General features: G+C 40.7%; 2 long non-coding RNA genes across 10 annotated transcripts in view; one reads left to right on the top strand and one right to left on the bottom strand.

The window, feature by feature from the left end:
• Window positions 1-360: 360 nt before the first annotated feature.
• The window catches only part of LOC308476619, a 235,273-nt gene continuing 212,478 nt past the window's right edge, over window positions 361-23,155 (bottom strand). For all 9 annotated transcript variants that reach the window (XR_013985997.1, XR_013985998.1, XR_013985999.1 and 6 more), the window contains one exon: window positions 361-1,824. This is a non-coding gene — a long non-coding RNA (uncharacterized lncRNA). The remainder of the gene's footprint in view (window positions 1,825-23,155) is intronic.
• LOC308476621 lies at window positions 5,545-8,207 on the top strand. The gene is made up of 2 exons (XR_013986008.1): window positions 5,545-7,412; window positions 7,991-8,207. It is a non-coding gene; the product is annotated as an uncharacterized lncRNA (long non-coding RNA).

The following is a 23,155-nucleotide window of genomic DNA, read 5'->3' as shown; positions in this document are numbered from 1 at the left end:
ACAGTGTTGATGCTGACAGTACAACAGTTCCTCCCACACACTGGGGGCAGGGGGATGGGAAATCAGCTGTAGCTGGAATATAATCCAAAATGGGGAATTGTTTGAATGCTTGTGATGTGCAATGCCTTTGTTTCAGACTGCAAAGTTTGAATTTTTCACAGTAGAGGATGGGAAAGATAATACAGGAAATTGAAAAAGCCTCAAGGACTATATGGAAATGAAAGCTGTATGTGAAGAAATCAATCCCAGTATATTTTAGCTCTTTTCAGTGCTATGCTAACAACTTGTGAAGCACTTATGTCTTTGCAGAACAAAATTGTGTTAACTAGTTTTGAGTAAAATAATCACAAGGGAAAACAATACATTTGATATTAGCTTTATGTTATAGTAAAACTATGAAAGTGCTATAGAATGCTGTGATGCTGGTTACAATCAGAGAAACAGAGATGAAAGCATTTAAAACATTGGAACAAAATGACAGGACAGGCAAATACCTATCTATAAACTTGCATCAAAACTTTATAGGTGGGAGGGGGAAGATACTGGTTTGCTAGGCCTCAGTGTGGAAATGGCAAACGAGTCAAGCACAGTTTCATTATCTAATCACAGGGATGCTTTATTCTCCAGCACTCGAATGAAGGCCCAACATTAATTCAAAACATTAAAGAGTACAGTACAGCTGTTTGAATATATGAACCTGTAACACAGCACGTTACCATCTCTATTCTGCACAATGCATTTCTCTGTGGGCCAAAACATCACATGCCTCCCCCATCGACAAATATCTCTTTTTATGCTGCTAATATCGTGGAAAGTTAATCATTAAAGTCCAAAGTTGCTGGTTCCCCTCCGCCTAGGTCCCAAGAGCCTGACTTGTGATTGTTACTAAAAAACCTCACAAGTTAGGGTCTCAGGGACTAGGAAAAGTCCGATAAGATCCAGTCGAATTCTTCTTCAATTAATCAGATTGGGCTTTGTTGTTGTTTTAGAAAGTATCTCTTTCAGCAAGTGCGGAAGATATAACAAAAAGAGGCACCACTAACACTGACAAAACAGACCTTCAGTTGCATGAGCAAGATATTATTGAGATATATTTATTTATTTAATAAACCCTCCCATTTATAAAGGCTATCAAAGTTGTGCATGCAAAAGAAGTAAGAACAGGAAGCTAAAAACAGGTTACATCTGTTTCAAACAGACTTTTAAACACCCTCCTTCTATTTTTCCCAGTGGCTTAGACAAAGATTAAACAGTTCAGCATTATATATTCACTACCATATTTACAGTGGGCCCTAAAACATTCTGCACCTTAAAGCCATTTTAGACCAAGAATGCCCTTTGGGTATCATTTATGTTTTCCCCCTTCTTTCTTTTATTGAATATGTATCTCTCTACTAATATGAAAAAGCACCTGACTTTTGAATGCAGATTTACTTTCCACATCCTAAACTGCAGAACACAATGACTTTGAGCTAACTTGTCATTCTTGGTCCCGAGTCGGTTGAACCACATTTGAACTTTCAAAAAATATTCTTCATACAGTTAGCAGGCGGGAAAGAAGGTATTTTCCCCAATCACTTTTTGCTTTTAAAGTCCAAGACTTTTAATGGCACAACAACAATGCGGAAAAGATTCACTCTCTCTCCTTCGGCATCTGAGTCTCAATTGTAGAATGGAAAGAAAATGTCTACTTTTAGGAACAGATCCATGATGTTCGGCAGATGAACCCAGAGCCAAAGAATCAGCAGCCATAAAGATCCTGGCCACTGAGGCAGAGACTGGTGTATATAACTCATTCCTGTCTTTCTTCATGATGCAGCTCAGCTTTAAAGGGAAAAAGAAAGTGGAGAGAGAAAACAACAGTAATCAAAATAATTAGTATCTCAAGTTGCAGAACAAGCTGATAAACTACACACAAAAAAATAACTGGAAGAAAATATTTATTAATTGACACCCCCTCCTTCCTAGGTAGTTTCATTATCCCTTGCCCCTCACCCCATTTAACGGAATGTCACTTCTAGATTCAGTACATGTTGGAGTACTTTAAATATTTTGATCGAGGAAAGAATATCATGTCACAATCAAACCCTTTCTTTGTCATTTGCTCTGCAGTAGACTTCGAACTGTTATGCCTCAGGCACGAAAGAGTTAAACAAATCACCAGAAGCCCCGTAATTTTTAGACATTTGGGCAAAAAATTAATTATCATGCTTTTTGTTAGAACTGTAAGATGATTTTCCAAAGCAATTTTTGACCATAGCTTCCAAACCAAGAAATTAGGAAGAAAAATCTAGCCCCTCTGTAAATATGACATTAACATAATTACACCGCCCCCCCCCCATCACATAGACCCATCCTCCTTAGGGAATACATCTGATGCTCAGTAGATGGAAATCAGTCAGATTTCAGCTGCTCTCCAACGTACCTTTGCTTCTCACTGACTGACTGGGTTTTACCTCCCATGAATATGCGCGCGCGCGGGCGCGCACACATACACACACACACACACTCAGACGGACATGCTCACTTACATACACTCAGACAGACATGCACACGCAGCTGCACAGACAAAACACGCACACACACGCGCGCACACAAAGGCAAGGCGAAACGTCGGATGCTGACTCAGAGCGGCTGCAAGTGGAGGGGGTGGCAGCGGCTGGATTTTTCCCTGCACTCGTCATTTACATTAACTCTCTCTCCAGCATCCGCCCTCTGCCAGACCTGCTGGGCTGCAACATTTGCATGACGCTGTGACTCCAGCCTTGCGGGTCAGATGTTGCAAGAGGAAGGAAGGAAGGAAGGAGGAGAAGGGGAAAAAAGCAGCAGCAGCAGCAGCCCCAGTACACTCATAAGAAATGCCTTCATTTCTTCTAAACAGGTCCCTCTTCTTATTTTCCCCACCTTTCTACTTCCTCTGTAGCTGTATCTCAGTTGTTTGACATCTTTCCGGAAGAAAATGTCTTGAGCTGCAATAAGCCAGGAGCCTGACGGTCCTCCCCTCCCCTCCCCGTCCTATTCCCACCCCTTTCTCCCCCCTAATCAATAAGACAGATCTCCAAATGCAGTTGTGGAAACAGACTGTGCACAGACGTTCATCCTCGGTCTTCTGCCTCAGGAAGAGCAGACAAGCTCGGCTCACACACACACACGTGATGTAAGGAGAAATAATGCCAGCAATTCTTTAACAGACTTAGAATTTATTCTACGCCTTCATTCTCCCCCCCACCCCCACCCCACCCGCCGCCTTTCCCCTGTGCTGAATTCATAGGTGGAAACGGTTCTTCCAGTGTGCACATCACCTCTCTCCCAAGCTACAAGGTTGCAACGTTTCATCTCGGTATTTTAAACAAAACTAATGAAAATTAATAATTTTCATCCTAATGAGAATCTCTGCATTAAAAAAATAGAAAAAACGAGTCAGGCTGTCACCTAATAGGAATGGTGATTTATTCCCCCGCCCCTCCAAATTACTGCCTGATTCCGAGTCACTAATATGATGATAAAGCAGAAAGCTTCTGGGTTTAAAATCTGTAATAGGAAGGGGCAGTTCTAGACTTCAAAAAACAAAGTGACTGAGTGTCTGCCTCTGTGTGTGTATGTGTGAGAGAGGGAGGGAGCGAGGGAGAAAGAGAACAAAAGAATAACAGCTATACTGTATTGCACAAAAGCACTACAATGGTGCAGGCTTTTTTTATTCGAGCATTATTTATCATTGTATATCTATCAACATACATATGGAGCTATTTGACCACAGATATTCTGTAAATCTCAGCAAAAGGTTTACTAGCTGAGATGCAGAAAATGTGTGCCATGCTAGTTTCATAATGCAGTTATTTAATGTGCTTTGACTTGCTCTGTCTTAACACTTGGTAAATTTTAAATATGTGTTGTGCACTTAGTTCTGTGAAAAAGGAACACTATGTCAATATGATTTAAAGTACAGAATTCATGTAAGAAACAGAGTACAGTACTCTGTCCCCAAGAGGAAAAAGTTTCTCAGCTTTCAACAAACAGGCAGATCCCAGCATGCAGTGCCAACTAAAGTAGGGACTGGGCAAGCTAAGTGGACAGGCAGCATGAAAGGCCTCAATCTGCACAACATTCATATTAAAATACGAAAAACTACAACAGAGAAAAGAAGCAAGCGTTAGTATATGACCCCTAAAGAAGATTGTGCATCAATTAATACCATCAACACTTTTAACCCCCACCCCAAGAAAGATAGTTAAGAAGCAGTTCCCCAGAGTGGCTGGGAAACCCCAGCCAGATGGGTGGGGTAAAACAACAACAACAACAACAACAACAACAACAACAACAACAACAACAGACAAAAAGGCAGGCAAGACCACAAAAATTTGCAAGGCATGAAACCACACCAGACATAGCCCAACAAATGAAGGATTGAAATCAGATTTGGAAAACTGATAAAAATGACAGGATTATGGTATTCAATTAACTGGTTTACTTTTTTATTTTTAAAAAACCGACAACACCTACAGTGTGACTATGTACTGCTATCAACTGTCTGCGACCTATACTGACTTCCTAGAGCTGCGCATATATTAGATTGGCCATTGCAAACCTATAGATGTTTACTCAGAATTAAGCCTTAATGTGACAGTGGGGCTTATTCCTAGGCACATTGGTAGGAATAAACCTCACAGAACACAGTGAGACTTCCTTGGAGTAATACGCATCGAATTGAGCTTGTCGGTCTACTTTTGCTAGAATTCATCATCATTATTTTTTATTTTACTTTTATTACTACTTTCTTTTTTGGTTGCTCCTTCCAGCATCCTTGGTCTGCCCCTTTTCTTACCCTGGTAAACTGCTGTATTGCTGTCAAGGGGCAGGGCAGGTTACTATGTTTACAAGTGAGTGGTGCGTCCTGCAAACTACAAGATATCTCAACTCATCAGCGGTTAAAAATATTCATCTACAGAGTATTTAGAAGCGCTTGAATAAAAAGCATGAAGCAAACAAGGAAGAAAATGGCTAAACATTTTGTAATTTTATACCCGGGCTGTGACTTGGGAGAATATCCAGGTTCAAGTGCTCAGGACTTCATCTGGGGGCACCTTTAGAGCCAGTGGGGAATGCAGACTAGATTAAATCAATAGCTGAGATGTCGTAATCAATCAGCTCAATTACAGCTGTCACAGACCCAGGTTTAAGGTTTTCCCCGATTCCAGTTTTCTAATAATTAACCCTTGGTCATCCCTAAGTGCTCAGTCACCTTACTTTATAAAGGGGAGCACGAGCAGGCTTTTTTCTTTTTTAAGTTTTGTTAATAATGTTGCCATGAAAGTGTGGTGAACTAGTAATGTTGAGTTAACACACCTTCTTTCCCATATGTCTCTTCATTTATATAGATATGACTGTGATTATGCCTGTGGAAAAGCCAGGGTGGATCAAAGAATGTTGCTAACATTAAACAGCAATTTCTTTGAAGATTACAAATGTGAAGGGACTTGCAGAATTAGACTGGAGCCAGTCACTGCTCTCCATTGAACATGTATAAAATAATATTTCCCTCTAACTTTCACCCACTTTGTGCAGGACTTTGACACAAGGACATCCACATGTTCTACCCAAAACTGTTTGACTGAGCAACTTATTTGAAAAATACATTTCCAACCATTGACCATTTGGGGATCTGTTCAGTTCATAAGTCACAGCATCTCTGCTTAAAGACTTTAGTAAATAACAGCAGCATTTGTTTTTCACTGAATATTCCTTTCAGAAGAAAATAAATAAACAAACAAACCCTACAGTTCCCTTTGTACATACATGGCAAGTATATTTTATGTTATGAACCCCTAGGGGAAAAGATGAACCTTTAGATATTACAGAAGATTCAGCACATGATGGCCATATTTCATGATCACATTTAATGTTGTGGGAAGTAATTGTGGGTATTATTATTGGACAGAAACAAAAATAAATTCCTCGCATGCATTTCTACCTTTGCTATATAAATGCTGTCATATTCTTAGTGAGGAAAACGAATCTCAGATGGGATTGTGGTGCATATGCAGTACATTGAACAAATTAATTCTATTAACTCAACTTCCTCCATCATTATGTCTTGTCCTTCACAAGCCTCTTAATTAAACTCCCCTTATACATCCACAAAGCAATGGAACTGATTTTAAGACCATACCTGCACTAGGATGCTGGTACAATGGGTTGGATCCAGACTATATAAGACAATGGGTTAGCTCCAGACTAAGACATGTTTAGTGTGGACATGCTGGAATCAATAGTCAGCCATGACTGACCATATCTAAGCCTGGATTCGGGCCTTTCACATCTAAGCATTGGGCCTATGGGGTAGCAATGGCCAGTGGACACTGAAATGAATAGAAAAATAGCACTGGAAGCCTTCCATTGTATGGTTGTCTCATTGGGTTTCAATGAACTTACCTTCCCCTTGATTGTGGCTAATATCATGAAGGGCTAAGGCCCAGGAAAGTATGGATAGGATTGCAGCCTAACTGAAATAAATTGCACCAAAGTGATAGGATTTAAAGATACACACACTCTCTCTCTCTCTCTGTGTGTGTATCTATACATACATACATACATACATATTCTTAGACATGGTGTTCTTGAGCTGTGGCTTAAATACAGACAATACTGCCTGAAATAAGATGCAAACCTATGTACAGTTATTGGGATTAAATTCATGATTTCAATGGCACTTATTTACAAATAAACATGGTTAGGAACATGGCTGGAAAACTGTTTTATTGCTTTATTGACAGTAAATAGGATTACATAAGTGCAAATGTCTGTGGTAATTATTCTATGCCGGGTGTGTGTGTGTGTGTGTGGAGTTCATGTAAGGTAATAAGAAAACTGTGTGTTTAGAAAATATTCATTTACCAAGTAGCACATTCAGTTTCGCAGTTACAAATTAGTCTAGATTGACAACATGACTGCTAGCGTATGACCACTAGCAAATGAGTTCAATTTCATATCCTTGCTCGCAAGAGATCTACTGAGAGTGGTAGGAGACAGAGAATGAATCTATGGTCCTGTCCTTTAGAGGTTAAGGGGTGGGGGGGAAATAGCATTTCAATGAGATGAGTATGAATTTCATAAAGATGATGAAAAACTTAACAGGCACACCATTCAGCTTGTCGAACAGCATGACATATGCAAGCCTCAAAATTGTTCTCATCATCCACAAGGGGACAGCACTGGCTGCCAGACTAGAAACACACAGTTTCCACATGAAGAGGCAAAATGAGAGCAGCCATTGCTGCAGCTACCAAAACAGAGGTGATATTCCATCTCTTCTTTGAAATGGGGGGTCTAGAAAGAAGGAGTGACAAAGACCTCGAGATAGAAGGCTGTCAGGTGCACGAATACATGAAACGGTGGGATAGGCTTTAAATTTGAAGGTTATGTGCAATTATCTTTTTTCTTTCTTTCCCGGTTTTGAAGAAATAAATACCATAGCAAAGAAAGTAAAGCATGAGAAAGATGCATTATCTTGGAGCTGAAGACTGGGGGGTTTTTTTAGAAAGGAAATTATAAATGTGAGATCTTTGGCTTTTGAGAATATGTATGCTTTGAAAGACTTTTATAGTAGAAATTATGCAGGGCCAGTACAAATAAACTGATGGCAAGAGACACTGAGTACATATAGTATTTTACCTTTGTAGTCTGCTTTTAAGAAGCTATGTAGAAACAAATATTAATTTAAAAAGACGACTAAGTATCTTACCTTTATGAGGATCAAATAGAGATTTATAATTTAGAAAGAGTGAGTCACTGAATGTGTCTGCATGCTAATTCGTTGCCTAACTGTTCTTAAAATGCATCATTATTCTGCGGAACAAGGTAATACATGCTTTGAAAGAATCATGGCTTGAGATGACTGAGGGGGGAAATTTGTTCAGTTTGCCCATGTTGACACTTTTGTCCTACTCCTATTCTTCTCTTGTGTTCTCTGATTTTTCTATCTTTACCGTTGCAGGTTAAACATGCACACAACACACTCAAGTCATGTGAAATTGTGGAGATGAAACATAACAGAAAACAATTGTTCAAACAGGTATATCAGTGATCTAACGACTCCTGTACATGTGTGGAAGAAAATTCTTCACACAAGAGGAAGCTGTTTTACTTCATTTTTCCTTTTGTTTTCTTTCAATTAGCACAGCTCAAATAAATGCAGTCTAAATTACTTTAAACATCACTGTGTTAATTCTTGTTTAATACCAACATATGCAAATTAAAGGATCCATCATTATTTGTGACAATCTTAATCTCTCAACCAACCAAAAGACAACCTTGAATGCTTCTGTTAAACAACATTCTATTGAGGTGAAATGGTGTGCTAGCTTTGAATGTTTTTATGTATTCTCTTTTCATTGTTCAATGCATATATATATTCTTCTTTGGTTATTTTAAATCTCATCTGAAAAAATGGCATGATACAGAAACATGATACACTATATCAATAATAAAGAAATTGATTGTTTAATGAGGATGGAAAACATTAGTATTTACTTTGTACTTGAAATGAATTATTGCTGATCATAATGCTATTGCATAAATTGCAGCAGTAGAATATATTTATAAAATGCCTTATTATTCCTTTGTCTCTTTAAAAGCTCTAACTTTCATATACTAAAAATGTCTGCTACAGTATTTTCTGAGAATGTAGTACAGCAAGTTGTCAGGCAAAGACGGTTCCTTCTTTTACATGTTTTGAACAAAGGTTTCTCTAACCTTTGTATATTTCTTATTTATTTGTTTCCACTTCCTTACAAAATTCAAAAGCATGAGGTTGTATAGGGACTATTTGGTATTGCTGGTGCTGCAGTGAAGACAGGTATGCTCACAAGAAGCTTACAAAGGAAGGGTAAGAGATTATGGTGTTTCTGTATTCAGAAACATCTGCATGATCCGTCTCCAAAAGCAGCAAAATGCCATCTTATTTGTGAGGGTAGAAGCACAAATATTTTACAAACAATGCTCTGTAAGGGCGGAAATACTCAAGATTGTAATCACAAGCTATGGCTTTGTTAGAAGGCTAGTTCCTTTACTAAGACCAAGGGAATGCTTTAAACAATCATACACAATGTTTTAGGTATTAAGTACATGCATAAAATTAATATTTCAAACCTTTCTACACAGTGAAGGTTAAAGCCCATCCTGCATTCTCATGGTTTACTCTCTTTTCCCTTTCAATCAATTCCATTGATTTTAAGGGTCAGAGGCTATACCTTCATTGATCAAAGAAACAGCCTGACACAGCGAAAGAGTCTGCCAATTCCAGACAGATCAATCACACCTTTGTCTGCTTTTGATACATTATGGTTATTTATTCTGCATCTCCGTGGTTTTCTGTCACACGGTTCTTAATGCAATAATGCTACTGAGGAAAATAAAAGGGGAAATATTCCATTAACAATATTGTAAGCGCTTCTCTGGTCTTTCTTAGGGTGGTTTACAATGGAACTTGGCCAGCACGCTGGATTTCATTTTTGACTTGGAACAGAGCTCTTGTGCTGGTATTTAACTCTCCTTAAGATCAGCATTTTGCAGGAGTCAGTGAAGGATAAAAGATAGCCTTTGGAAAAGAGCTGTGTAAAATGTATTTTGAAAAGTAATTAGGTTCGATAGAATAACAGTTGCAACCTACAATTACCCTCATTGTTTTCAATATTTATTTGGGCACTTATTTTTGAAATATGCCTTATTGGTTAAAATGTAAATCCAATCAACCCCCAGCCACTGACAGTTTTATCGCTGTGAAATGAAACTAATTGTCTCCGTGTAATAATTGTTATAAAACAGCACCAAACAGATTATTAGAGGAAACAAAATCTGCTGTATTCCACATCTGTTGCAATAAGAACTACAAGGCTTCAAATTATGCACACCCTTTTCAGTGCATTTTTTCCACACTCATAATTAAGTTAAATGCATATTTATAGCATTATGAAATGTTTTAATTTGTGAGACAGTACACGTTTAAAGGTAACTGTTTGGGAGGTAGGAAGGGTGTTCCAGGAGGGTAAATAAAGTGGTACCTCGGGTTAAGTACTTAATTCATTCCGGAGATCCGTTCTTAACCTGAAACTGTTCTTAACCTGAAGCACCACTTTAGCTAATGCCGCCTCCTGCTGCCACCGGAGCACGATTTCTGTTCTTATCCTGAAGCAAAGTTCTTAACCTGAGGCACTATTTCTGGGTTAGCGGAGTCTGTAACCTGAAGCGTATGTAACCTGAAGCGTATGTAACCCAAGGTAGCACTGTATACTGCTTTCTCAATATGCTGCTTGGGTAATTAGTTTTCAAAAGAATATAAGCAGTTAGTATAACTGTATATATAATAATGGATGAGATTCTAGTTCAGTAAATGGCATGATGACCCCAAGTTAATCAGAGCCAAGATTTCATAGTCAAATTACAAAGCTGCGCCCTATAAAGTTGCCACTGGCTTCAGCCTTCCATTGTAGGTTTTTTTCGGGATGGTGCCTTTACATAGCCATGTAGACACACATTAACTTGTAATATAAAAACATGACGCTCAACATTATTTCCTGGCACAAGGTGCACATTAGTGAACACACTGGAATGTATCAGGTCTACAGCTGCTACAATACTTGTATATAAAAAAGAACAAATGGAACACAAATCTTGAACATAAAGCCATTAGAAGGGTATCAGTTTGACATAGCTTCAGCCTATAACTCTAGGTATGTCAAAGATGCATTTGGCACACTTAAGAGTTAAACTGGCAGAAATGGTCTCCTCTCCCACTGATAAACTACAAAGTCCAAAAAGACAGAAAGTCAGCTGACACGCTCAAAGGCAGAAGACCTTTTAAACATTTGCAGGCTGACAACAGTATTCTAAAGCATGCAGTTTCTTGTGAAGAAATAAAACTGAATGTACAACATTTTAGGGAAGTTTTGAATAAGCCTATTTGTCCAGCTTACTTTGCAACGGCTGTGTATAAAACAGCACTATAAACACTTTCATTCCCTACACAAGGGCTAAACAAAGAGTCCTCTTTTAGCCATTTAATCTGGTAATTTATTTTTTCAACCATCACATAAATCGAAACACAGCTGTAACCAATGACTTGCAGATTCACTTCCCTGCCAGCTGGATTTTGTTCTGCTGAAGCAGCAAGATTTTTACATTGTTCACTTCTGTGCATCTGGAGAAATCACTAAGGATCAAAGGTGACTAGAAAAGCTCTTTAAATAAACTCAACCAACAGTGAAGATCAGCTTCAATGCCTGCAGAATCTACATATAATGGCACAAATCATCCCTTGTTTTGTCAAAATCAGAATCTCTCCTTCTGGAAACTGAAATAATCTGAAATATATAGTTATACTTTTAAGAGGGTGAAAATGCAGCTGTCACTTCTAGTTCAAGCTGCTGTTTCCTGAGAGTTTTAGTTTCCTCCACATTCAAGTTTTGCAAATTACGTACTCACAGTTGAGTATTTTCTAAAAAAAAATTATCTTGGTAGCAAATCCTTAAAATGAATTCTGGCTACCAATATCAGCATTTCTGGGTTAGAGATAAATTTTATTTTCCCAACTCTTTCATACAGCGGCAGACTAGAGGTGGCCACTTTACTAGGGACTGGGACCCCCAAGCTAAGCCGTTTTAATGAAGTAGTTCAAACAGGCAGACACTTGTGTGGTGCAGTTTTTTCATGTGATTGAACTATTTGGTGGTGAATTGTGTGAAATTGTGTCCCAACAGGCACTTTTTCTGTTTTACCTTAAGTCCTGCCATCTGGAAGTGTTGGAGCACTATCCATAGTCTGGTGGAAAAGTCCTCTCTTGATGATGCAGCGATCAGCACATCGTCGAAAAACGGCGTGACTCCAGGGATGCCTTTAAGGAGACGGTCCATTAGGCTCTGAAATAACCCTGGGGCCACGCTAACTCCAAACTGTAGGCGTTTGACCATCAAAGCACCCCTATGAGTCACGATTGTCTGGGCGTCTGCGGTGGCCTTGTCAACGGTTAGCTGCTGATAAGCTTATGCTAAATCCAGCTTCCCGAAGATCTTGGCTCCAGCCAGGGTTGCTAACATGTGGCTCACCACTGGAACCAGGTACGTGTGGTCCTGTAAGGCCCGGTTCAGGGTGCATTTGTAATCGCCACAGATACAGACTGAGCTGTCCGGCTTAACCAGTGTGACGATTGGGGTTTCCCAGGTTCCCAAAGCTACCAGCTCTAAGACCCTTTGGGTGACTAAGCAATCAAGCTCCTCATCGATCTTGGGTTTAAGTGCAAACGGAACTCTACGGGTCTTGACCCGAATGGGTTGTACCATGGGGTTAACCCATAGGGAAATCGGGGGTCCGTTGTACAGGCCCAAGACTGATGGAAACTCCTGGCAGATTGATTCAAAATCTGCCCCTGGGGAAATCTGATTAAGCCCTGAAATACCTAAGCCTAACGGCCCGAACCATACTAGGCCTAGAAGGCTAGTGAATGGGCCTTCAGTTATGATGAGGTTCAAATTCTTGGTGTACTTTTTAAACTGGACCTTGAAGGTGCCTATACCCTTTAGTTGGATTCTTTTTCTCTGGAATTCCCACAGCACTATGGGGGCCCGGCGGAGAGGAGGACCACCATTAGGGCAAAGCTCTTTCAGAGTCTTAGCAGATATTATGGAGTAGGATGAGCCGGTATCCAACTCCATAGTGCATGGGGTTCCCTCTATCTTGAGTTGTACCCTAAGCTTATTGGACCCTGGGGATGGAAGTTGAAGTACTCTGGCTGGAGAGGTGGACTGTAACTCCTCCTCTATGTAGACCTCGTGGACATGTTGCTTGGGTCGTGCTCCGGAAGTCTTAGAGCAGTAGACTCGACCAACGTGCCCAGTCTTCCCACAGTGGCAACATGTGGTGTCCCGAAACCTGCATGTTCTGCATGCAGAGCATGAGACTCTTAATCTCAGGGTCATGGGTTTGAGCCCCATGCTGGGTAAAGATCCCTGCATTGCAGAGGGTAGACTAGATAACCCCTGCAGCCCCACCCAACTCTACAATTCTTTGATTCTATCTTAAATTTCATATGATAAATTTATTACAATGCACCATATTGTTTTTTACAAAGGAAACCACAAAAAGAAATTAGCAGCTTCTTTGGGATGTAAATAAATACAAATGGTGAAGGCACACAACTTGTAGTTTAATCCCCCACCCCACCCCAAATAACAGAGTTGGAATGCTTGATTCCCTCCGAGTGGTTTCATGTATACAGTGGTACCTTGAGTTACAAACGCCTCAGGTTACAAACGCTTCAGGTTACAAACTCCACTAACCTGGAACAGTTACCTCGAGTTGAGAACTTTGCCCCAGGATGAGAACAGAAATCGTGTGCCAGCAGCGCAGCGGCAGCAAGAGGCCCCATTAGCAAAAGCATGCCTCTAGTTAAGAACAGTTTCAGGTTAAGAACGGACCTCTGGAACGAATTAACTTCCTAACTAGAGGTACCACTGTATATTGGACTCACTCTAAAAATATAAATGACTAAAATTGGCTAGACAAAACAAACAGCCTGAGGCCCATGCTACAATGTAGTTAAATTGATATACCTGGGTGTGTGTTCGGGCATGTTTACGTGCGGCCACATAAATCTAATTAGCTCTACTGATTTCAACAGAATTAATGCAACTTACACCTGATAATAGTAAGTGAATAGTAAGAATGTTTTGTGTTTATATATATACACACACACACACACACATATGTATATATATGTGTATATATATAACGTTATGCATATATATATATATATATATATATATATATATAGCATTCTCGTATATTTGTTTTAGGAAATGACATATACAAAAAATTAAATTGTGTGTGTGAAATAGAAGAATATGAAGATTTATTCTAACAATAGGCATTATGCAACAGAGGAATAGTGTTCCTAAACAATTCTTTTGAGTATTTTTATTCAGGATATGGCTGTATTCATTGTTGGAGTTTTTATCTGAATACTAGTTACAGTATATTTAAAATTGACATACAAAGCTAAATTCGAAGGAAGCAAAATAGGGTAGCTGTGTACCCAATTTTACAGGGGGCAGCCCTCTGTCTAAAGCAGGGTGGCAAAACTGTGGCCACCCAGATGTTGTTGGACTCCAGTTCTCATCAACATTAAGGCTGACCAATCCAGGGCCTGCATGGTCCCTGATAATCAAACTACTGCCAGCATATAACACATTGTTTGTGTGATTTGCACTGGCTGCTAGTTTGCTACCAGGACAAGTTCAGTTAGGCCCTACACATCTCATGATCAGGTTACTTGAGAGACCGCCTTATCTCTTATACAACCAGCAGATCGCCGCAAATCCCAAAGATCTCAGAAGCCCACTCTGCAGTCCCTCAGAACAGAGCTTTTAGTGTGGCTGCCACTATTCTGTGGAATAGCATTCCTGTTGAAATATAACAGGCGCCCACTATCTGCAATTTCCAGAAGCGATAAAAGACATTTTTGTTTCTGCAGACTTTCCCAGCTGGATAAATGTGTCTCTACAATGAGTGTCCACTTATTAGGATTTTAGTCTTGTTTAAAATGTTTTTTGGATTTTTAACTGTTTTTAACTATCTTATGTGTAAATCATCTAGAGATGGCAGTTTAAAAGGCAATTAATAAATTACTTAGTAATAATAATAAAAAGGGGTGATGTCTCCACCTCATCACCCAGTCAATACCCACCAGCTAACCAAGATGGGCAAGGACCAAGGAGGCAGGTGGTTAGTCACACTTCTCATAGCAGCTTGTCCACAACCTCAGGCTGCAATATTTGAAACTGATCCAGTGATAGAACAGACAGTGCTCTGTCAGATGGCTATTTGCAGACACAAGAGTGGTAGAAAAGTCATTTTTCTTTACCACCGTCATTGACAAGTTGTAGGCAAAGTAATGCACCCTCACCTGCGTTGGATCATGTTCAGTACCGTGATTTACACTACCTGTGCTCTAGCCATTGACCCCATTTGAAAACATACAGGTCACCAGAGTACCAAGGTGAGCTTTGTCTTCCCCAGCAGTGGCGAGGGCACTCAGGAGTGATCATATCAATGACTCTATGCACCTTCCAATTCCACAGTGTGATGAAAGCCTTGACAGGAGCTCCAGTCTTATCAGTCAGAAAAGCCCTCAGCATTCAGTTACCCATCAGATTACAAAAGTCACTGTGGGTGGACCATCTACATGGATCCTCCACTGCTGCAGAGTGGAGTACCATATTCAGCCCAAACCTCACCAGGAAACGATTCACAAACTAAATATAATGAGCACTCATATTAGAGCACTGTGATAGCTATAGTCTTATATATGCTAATCCTTTACGCTTTTTCACTCTTGTCTAATGTTCTTAACCCTTCTTTTAGACTCTCTTAGCTTCTTTTGGATTCTTATAGACTTTTATATATACTTTTTGTTTTAACTCCTTTTAGTTTTTTAAAAAAAGTTTTTTGATTTTAAATTATTGTACCCCTCCCCAGCGGCGGAGCAAGTCGATTTGGCACCTGGGGCAGGGTGTGTGCCCTGTGCCCAGGGGCAGAGCCAGCTGCCCATGGGGGGGGTGAGCCAGGGCGGGACACTCCATGGGGCCTCTGAGGAGTCTGCCTGTCTCCTCCCACTCAGCTGTCCTACAGTCCTACAGCTGATTGGGGGACAGCAGGCGGACAGTTTGGGGCAGCACATAGCCTGCGGGCGCTCAAGCCACCACGTCACTCCCAGGAGAGATGTGTGGCTCGGGCATGCTGCAGGCCCCGTGGCGAGTGCCGCCCGGCATTTTGTCACCCCCTCAGTGGTGACACCCAGGTGACCCGCCCCCTTCCTCCGCCCCTGCCCCTCCCTTCTTATGCTGGTCTATGACCGTAATAAATATTTGTTGTTGTTGACCCACTCATGGCAACAGACTCACAGTGGAGAGTATTACCAATCCAAACTAAGGCAAAGACCAGATCGAGCTTATTGATCTGTTGGATCGATAAACTAAGACAGACCCATGGGGATCATGAAGTCCCAAGCCAGCCTTTTTGATGTAGTCCCAGAATGGGTACTGAAGTCCACCAACACCACCGTGAAGAAGTTATCTAGCACCACAACCTAGACTACCCTCACTTGCTCATTTAGGAAGACTGTAGTGCAGCCTGGTGGATATGGTATACTAACAACATCCCTATTCTGTCTAAGTTCTGAACCACGCTCTTTCCCCAAAATCCCTTAAAATCAGACATAGTGCTGATTGTGAATGACACATGTTTAATTCTAGGCAGATCTGGCATTTAACAACAGCCTCCAATCTTTTTTGGATTCCAGGGTGGTGTGCAACAAAATTTTATATCTTAATAGAAACTGACAATAAAAAACAGGTAAAAAAATTAAATACAGAACTGGCATTTGCAACAACCTAAAATGCTTCTCTGTGGTGGACCTTATATTCTGAACAGGTCACCACCATATTCTTTCTGGCTGAATACCACTCTATTATTTTTACCCAAAAGACATGAGAGTGAGGGCAGAAAGAATCACCCTCACTCTGATTTAGCTTCAGACATAATCATGCATTCAAATCTCATTGGCTATCTGGTATTACATAGCAAAGGGGAGCTTCTGTCCATGAAAGCTTCAGCTCCCCTTTGAAGCCCATTATGCTCCATTCAGAGCATTCAGCTCTGCTTCAAGTTTCACACAATGGCCACTCTATGCTCACCATAAAGAAACTGAATGCATTAAAACTGGAATAAGGTTATACATTTTTTGTAGAACACATCCTGCTATCCAGCTTTACAGGATCCTGCTAACATATAAAACTGTACTTCGGAGAGCTGACCACAAGGCACAAGTGATAATTACATCACACTTGGACTTCTGTAGCACACTCTGTATGAGGCTGCTTTCGAAAAGTGCTTAGAAAGTTTAGCTGCTTCAGGAATCTGCAGCCAGATTATTGACCAGGAATACAGTGGTACCTCAGGTTACATACGCTTCAGGTTACATACGCTTCAGGTTACAGACTCCGCTAACCCAAAAATAGTGCTTCAGGTTAAGAACTTTGCTTCAGGATAAGAACAGAAATCGGGCTCCGGCGGCGCAGCAGCAGCAGGAGGCCCCATTTGCTAAAGTGGTGCTTCAGGTTAAGAGCAGTTTCAGGTTAAGAACGGACCTCCGGAACGAATTAAGTACTTAACCTGAGGTACCACTGTATGTGATTCCTCTCTTACAAGAGCTTCAATGGCTATTAGCCTATTTCCGAGAACAGGTCAAAGTTTTCACTATGACCTGGGACAAAGTATATATACATCCCTTATGTAAGTTTTCTCAAATACAGTTATCTCAGGTTCGAAGCTTACTCTGTAAAACTTTCAAACATTTTTTCTAATGATATTGGCTTCCAAATGCATCACCCTGCCCCCCCCCACCAAAAGAAACTAAATAATATTTCTCTCCTCCAGGGCCTTAAGGTCACCTGTATTTTTAATGCCAAATCAAATCCCAAGAGTTTTTCTTCAAGAAGGACACATTTATTCATGAATTAGTTGAGAACAGTCTTTCAACATCACTTTTCCAATTCAAGCTTCTAGCTGTATACACTTATATTGGGAGGTTCCTTTGCAATGTCATCATGACTGCCGTTCAGTCCAGCATCACAATATTTTACTATCTATTAGAACCTCTTTCACTTGTAGCTCTACATTTCTTTCACACAGAGATCACAGTGTTTTATCAATGTGTGCTCACTGACAGAACTATATGAAACCTGACAAACTTCTCTGACAATCAAGCTCAAACCACTTAGTCAATACTAAGTTCACAAGTTCACAAAGAATATTTGCAAGGAAAACTTAGTCAGATGGACAGCATATAAAATCATCATCACCATCACCACCATCATGGGTTTCCATATTACAGAATGGACAATCTGAACACTCCATCTTTCCCCTCATTTATGTCCATCTGCATAGTATAGTTTCAGATGAACCCTAAATATTTGTATTCTTACTTCAAATCTTTTTTTTCAAAATGGCAAAATATTCTGGGTTGCATAAAAGGAAAGGGTTGCCATGCTTTTGGGCCAGTGGGCAGAAAGGCAAGGATAAGACAGAAGTTAAGTCTGTGTTTTGATACATGGAACCAAAACAGCTTCTCAAGTGACCTTCCAAGATCCCCAGCAAGTTTTAAGTGGTCCATGAATACAGTGCGGGAACTGCTGCAATAGAGAATTATACCAGAAAGCGAAAGTATATCTGAAATAATATTGAAGTCATGCAATGAAGAAGCAAGAACTTTCAGAGAGCCCACATGTTACAGCACTGCATGAACACTTCCACAAGATTTAATGGAAGTATCTGTGGGGAATAATGCTACTGGCTGCTTTCCATCCACTCAAAGATATCTGGATCTAATTCGTAGTTTTAGAAGGTTCAGAGGAAATACTAGGACAATTGCAGGAATTAGCAAGCATCACCTTTTATCCTAGTCATCATTGATTTATGGCCGTTCTAAGGTCCAAAAGTGCCACAATGCAAGATTTTAAACTTTAAAGCAATCACTGGGGGCTTTTCCTTGTAGCAGGAGTGTTGGGGGGGGCATGTTGGCCTTTTTGGCCTGAACCAAACACTTCTATACGTTTCTTTAGGCCCCCTACCATTTTAAGCTAATAGCAGCTCTGAGTGGTGGATTAAATCAGGGACACATGTATTGAGCCTAAACATATAGCTTTTATCTACCAGCTAGGTAAAGGTAAAGGGTCCCGTTGTGACCGACTCTGGGGTTGCGGCGCTCATATCGCTTTATTGGCCGAGGGAGCCGGCGTACAGCTTTTAGGTCATGTGGCCAGCATGACTAAACCGCTTCTGGCGAACCAGAGCAGCACACGGAAACGCCGTTTACCTTCCCGCCAGAGTGGTACCTATTTATCTACTTGCACTTTGACGTGCTTTCGAACTGCTAGGTTGGCAGGAGCTGGGACCGAGCAACGGGCGCTCACCCCGTCACGGGGATTCGAACTGCCGACCTTCTGATAAGCAAGTCCTAACCTGGTTTAACCCACAGCGCCACCTGCATCCCTTATCTACTAGCTAGTTAACAGTAATTAATGCCATTATTCTTCTTGAAAACAAAATCTAGTCCTTTAACTCACTGTCCTACCCACTAGCTTGTGTTTGCATCTTTCATTTTACTCAGTATTAACACAGCTATATTTATTTCCTTATATGAAAAGACCATTTTTTTAAAAACAAAGACCAGTGGCGCTGGTCTGCAAGGAGATTGCAGCTGGCCCTGAGAATCTCCTGGCCCTGCTGGTGCTCCTTGGTGGTGTTGCTGCTCCTTCGCCTGGCTTCTTCGAGCAAGCAGGGACAAGAGAAGAACAAAGTGTCCTCTTGCCTTGTGATTTCCTCTGAGTGACTGTGCACAATGGACATGAGAATGGGCATCAGAAATAGTGGTAGACACCCCCAAAGTCAGGGAACTCTATACAATACAACCCGAGGAATTGCAGAAGAGAAAGTCTGAAGAGAAACTCATGGAATCGTGAGCACATGCGTATGAGTGCTTAAGCCTTCCCCAACCTGGTGCCCTCCAGATGTTTTGGACTACAACTGCCATCATCCATGACTTTTGGCCATGCTGACTGGAGCTGGAGTCCAACAACACCTGGAAGGGGCAGGAAGGCTGACACAGACACAGAAATCTGACCCTGGTTAAGCCAGCTACACCATAACATTATTCCTTACCTCTTTTATATTTCAAAATCAATGAACATTTTTAGTGACTGTATTGGTTTTTAAAAAGTAAGAATGAAATTATTATTTTTCATTACATTTTTTAAGTAACTACTTGATTGCATCCATGTAGAATGGTTTGGGCATAATGAGCATTTATATATCATACACATTATATGTCAACAACTGCAGGTTACTTTGCCTACCATGTGCTTGCTGTACTTCTTTACAGAAATAGAATCATAGAGTTGGAAGAGACCACAAGGATCATCTAGTCTAGGGGTCTGCAACCTTTAAGACAAAAAGAGCCACTTGGACCCGTTTCCGAAGAAAAAAAAACTGGGAGCTGCAAAACTCGTCATTATAAAAATAACTTTTTTGTCACTTTTTTATTATTTCTTTGTTTGACCCCTCAGAATTACTCCTCCTCATAGAAATAAACGTTAAATTAACAAGTTACCTTTTTTTGTGTGTGTGTGTTCTTCACTCCCCTTCAAAACAGTGACCAGCGTACATGCCCCCTTTCAATGCAGTGACCAGCGTACATGCCCCTTACAATGTAGCGGGCGGGCGGGAAGGTGATGTCGGGACAGTGTGTGACTAACGCACGCACCGCCCCCATGCGACGTCACAGCCAGTACAGCGCCCGCCACAGTGGGGAGTGTCGGGGCGCACAATGCGCCTCCTCCCCTCACTAGTATCTGCCCCGGAGCCGCAGCAAAGGTGTAAAAGAGCCGCATGCGGTTCCAGAGCCGCCGGTTGCTGATCCCTGATCTAGTCCAACACCCTACAATGCAGAAATCTTTTTGTACAACATGGGGCTTCAGCCCACTACCCTGAGATTAAGTCTCAGGCTCTACTAACTGAGCTATCCATATAGCAAGTACCTCATTGATAAGTGCTTGTTTTTCCATGTATTCAATTACTCTTTATTATCAAGAGACAAAGGGTTAGTGAGAAAAGGCGGGTAGAGTGAGATTGCTAGGGCCTGGAGACAGAAGGTCTCTATGGATTACTGAGCAGAAAGGGAGTGGACAGTTCAGGGGTTGGGGACATGAAGACGATGGTTCAAAGAGCCAAAGAATCAGAATTGTGCTGACTGTTTGGGAATAATTGCTTGGGAATGATAATGTTGTTGCAGCAATATTGCATGTAATTGTCCGAGTCAAAGGATTTAAAATATAATTTGTTAATCTCAGGGTAAGTCTGGACAATGGGCGATTGATGTGAATGGAAAGAGAACAATATGGGAAAGAGAAGGAGGAAAAAAAGTTAATGGAAAAAAACTTTTGTTTATGAAAAAAACCTGAAATGATTTAGAATTAATTCTATGGAATATAAGCCATATACTGGTTATTTGTTTATTTCACTAACTGAGTTAATAAACATAAACAAAACATACAAAATGCTAAGTTCTAGATTTATTGATGCCGATAATTCAATTAAAATACACAGGTAGAAGGGAAAAATTATGGTCAAGCCAATTCTGTAAGTAGAATTTATCAATCATGCAGTTGAAAATGGCACGTTCCTCACCATAACATACAATCTCTAATGACAGTGTTTGAAAAAATGAAATAGCTCTAAACAATAAATATTTCCTTCTCAAAACACACCACACTCAGCTCACAAACTGCCACCACACCAAGTTTGTGCATGGAATCAAGCCGCAAATGCATTGTACATTTAAAGCCTATAATGTCCTTCTAAAGAATTCCGGTAACTGTTGTTTGTTAAAGGTGCTGGGAATTGTAATTCTGCAAGGGGTAAACTATCGTTCCAATGATTCATGGTCATGTGCTTTAAGAGTAAGTATGCCATGCCTCAGAATACACAGATCAGGATATCCATTGTTGTTAGTGGTGGGAGCTTTTCCACAATGCTCTGAACTACATGCAGGCATCCTGCACAGTGCTTTGAATGAAGAACCAAGATCTCTTTTCAGGTCTGCTATCTCCTTATTGATTACTCTCAAATCCAGTTATCTATATGTGAAGTCTCTCTTTCTAGTCAATCCTGTACAGTGGTACCTCGGGTTACATACGCTTCAGGTTGCATACACTTCAGGTTACAGACTCGGCTAACCCAGAAATTGTGCTTCAGGTTAAGAACTTTGCTTCAGGATGAGAACAGAAATCGTGCTCTGGCGGCGCGGCGGCAGCAGGAGACCCCATTAGCTAAAGTGGTGCTTCAGGTTAAGAACAGTTTCAGGTTAAGAACGGACGGACCTCCGGAACAAATTAAGTACTTAACCCAAGGTACCACTGTATCTCTGCCTGATTTCCTGACATTGCAAAAAATCCTGATGGAACTTTCTGCCATCAGCTAAAGTTAAGCATTATGAAGACCAAAGCTCCTTATATTTGTACACAAACTCTCCCTCCCTCCCTCCTTCCCTTCATTCCTCCTTTCACTGAAGGTCTTAGGCTAGTTTTTCTTTAGCAAAATGCCCCCCATGAACCACTCACATCCAAACCATCCATTTAAAGTACACTGCTTCTCCAGGGATTCCAGGGAATTGTAGTTTACCCCACAGAGCTACAATTCCCAGTACTGTACCATTAATAAACTAGTTTCCAGTATTTTTTGGAGGGGGGAGCCATGTGCTTCAGATGTGTAATGTGGATGTGTAAAACTGAAGGAAGTTTTTTTTTAAAAAGGTAATAAAATGTACAATGTAGAAATTGGAGATAATTTTAAAAGTAATCGGGATCTGAGATGCAGATTTGCTGTTAAAAATTCCACCAGGCTAGCACAAGCTGCTTGCATAAGCCCAAGAAGCCCTTTGAATCCTGGCCGTTGTCATCTCCCAAGGCCAAATATTAGAAATGTGTAGCCTTGGCATTAATTTGTTTACCTTTCTATTTGCTTCCCACATCATATTGGAGGACAAATACTGCAGCTTTTGCCTTTCTCGCAAGGAAAACATCAAGCCTCTTTTCTGTCTTTGTGGAGTGGTCACCTCTAGTCTCTATTACAAACACCTTTCTTCATTGTATTCCTTACAATGCTTCTCTGAGGCATTCCACTTCAAACTCTTTGTTTTTGAAAGTTCTTCACATCTCTGCTCCATCTGTACCACATCTCCCCTTTCAGCCTTTCATACTTTTCCTATTCTACTCCAAAACTATTGCGTTTGGCCGGCTTTTTTGTGAACAGTTCCAGCCCCACCATATACGATTCTCTACTGCTGTCAAAAAGAGAACAGTGCAACTACAGGCTTTAAATAGTAGCAGCAACAACAAAACATGTATATTTCGATCACTCTTTGGCGATCCTTTGGATGGTTGCCACGTCGTCTTGTAATTGGCACACAAGCCAAAGACAATCAAAAAGCTGACTGCAGTCAAATATGGCACTTAACCAAATCACTTTCTTGTATAATCAAAGGCAACTGCAAATT

This window comes from Podarcis pityusensis, assembly GCF_964106645.2.
Source record: "Podarcis pityusensis genome assembly, chromosome: 4".
NCBI classification, from domain to species: Eukaryota; Metazoa; Chordata; class Lepidosauria; order Squamata; family Lacertidae; genus Podarcis; species Podarcis pityusensis.
The sequence above is the reverse complement of the archived record's forward strand: the minus strand, read 5'-3'. Positions and strand labels throughout refer to the sequence as shown.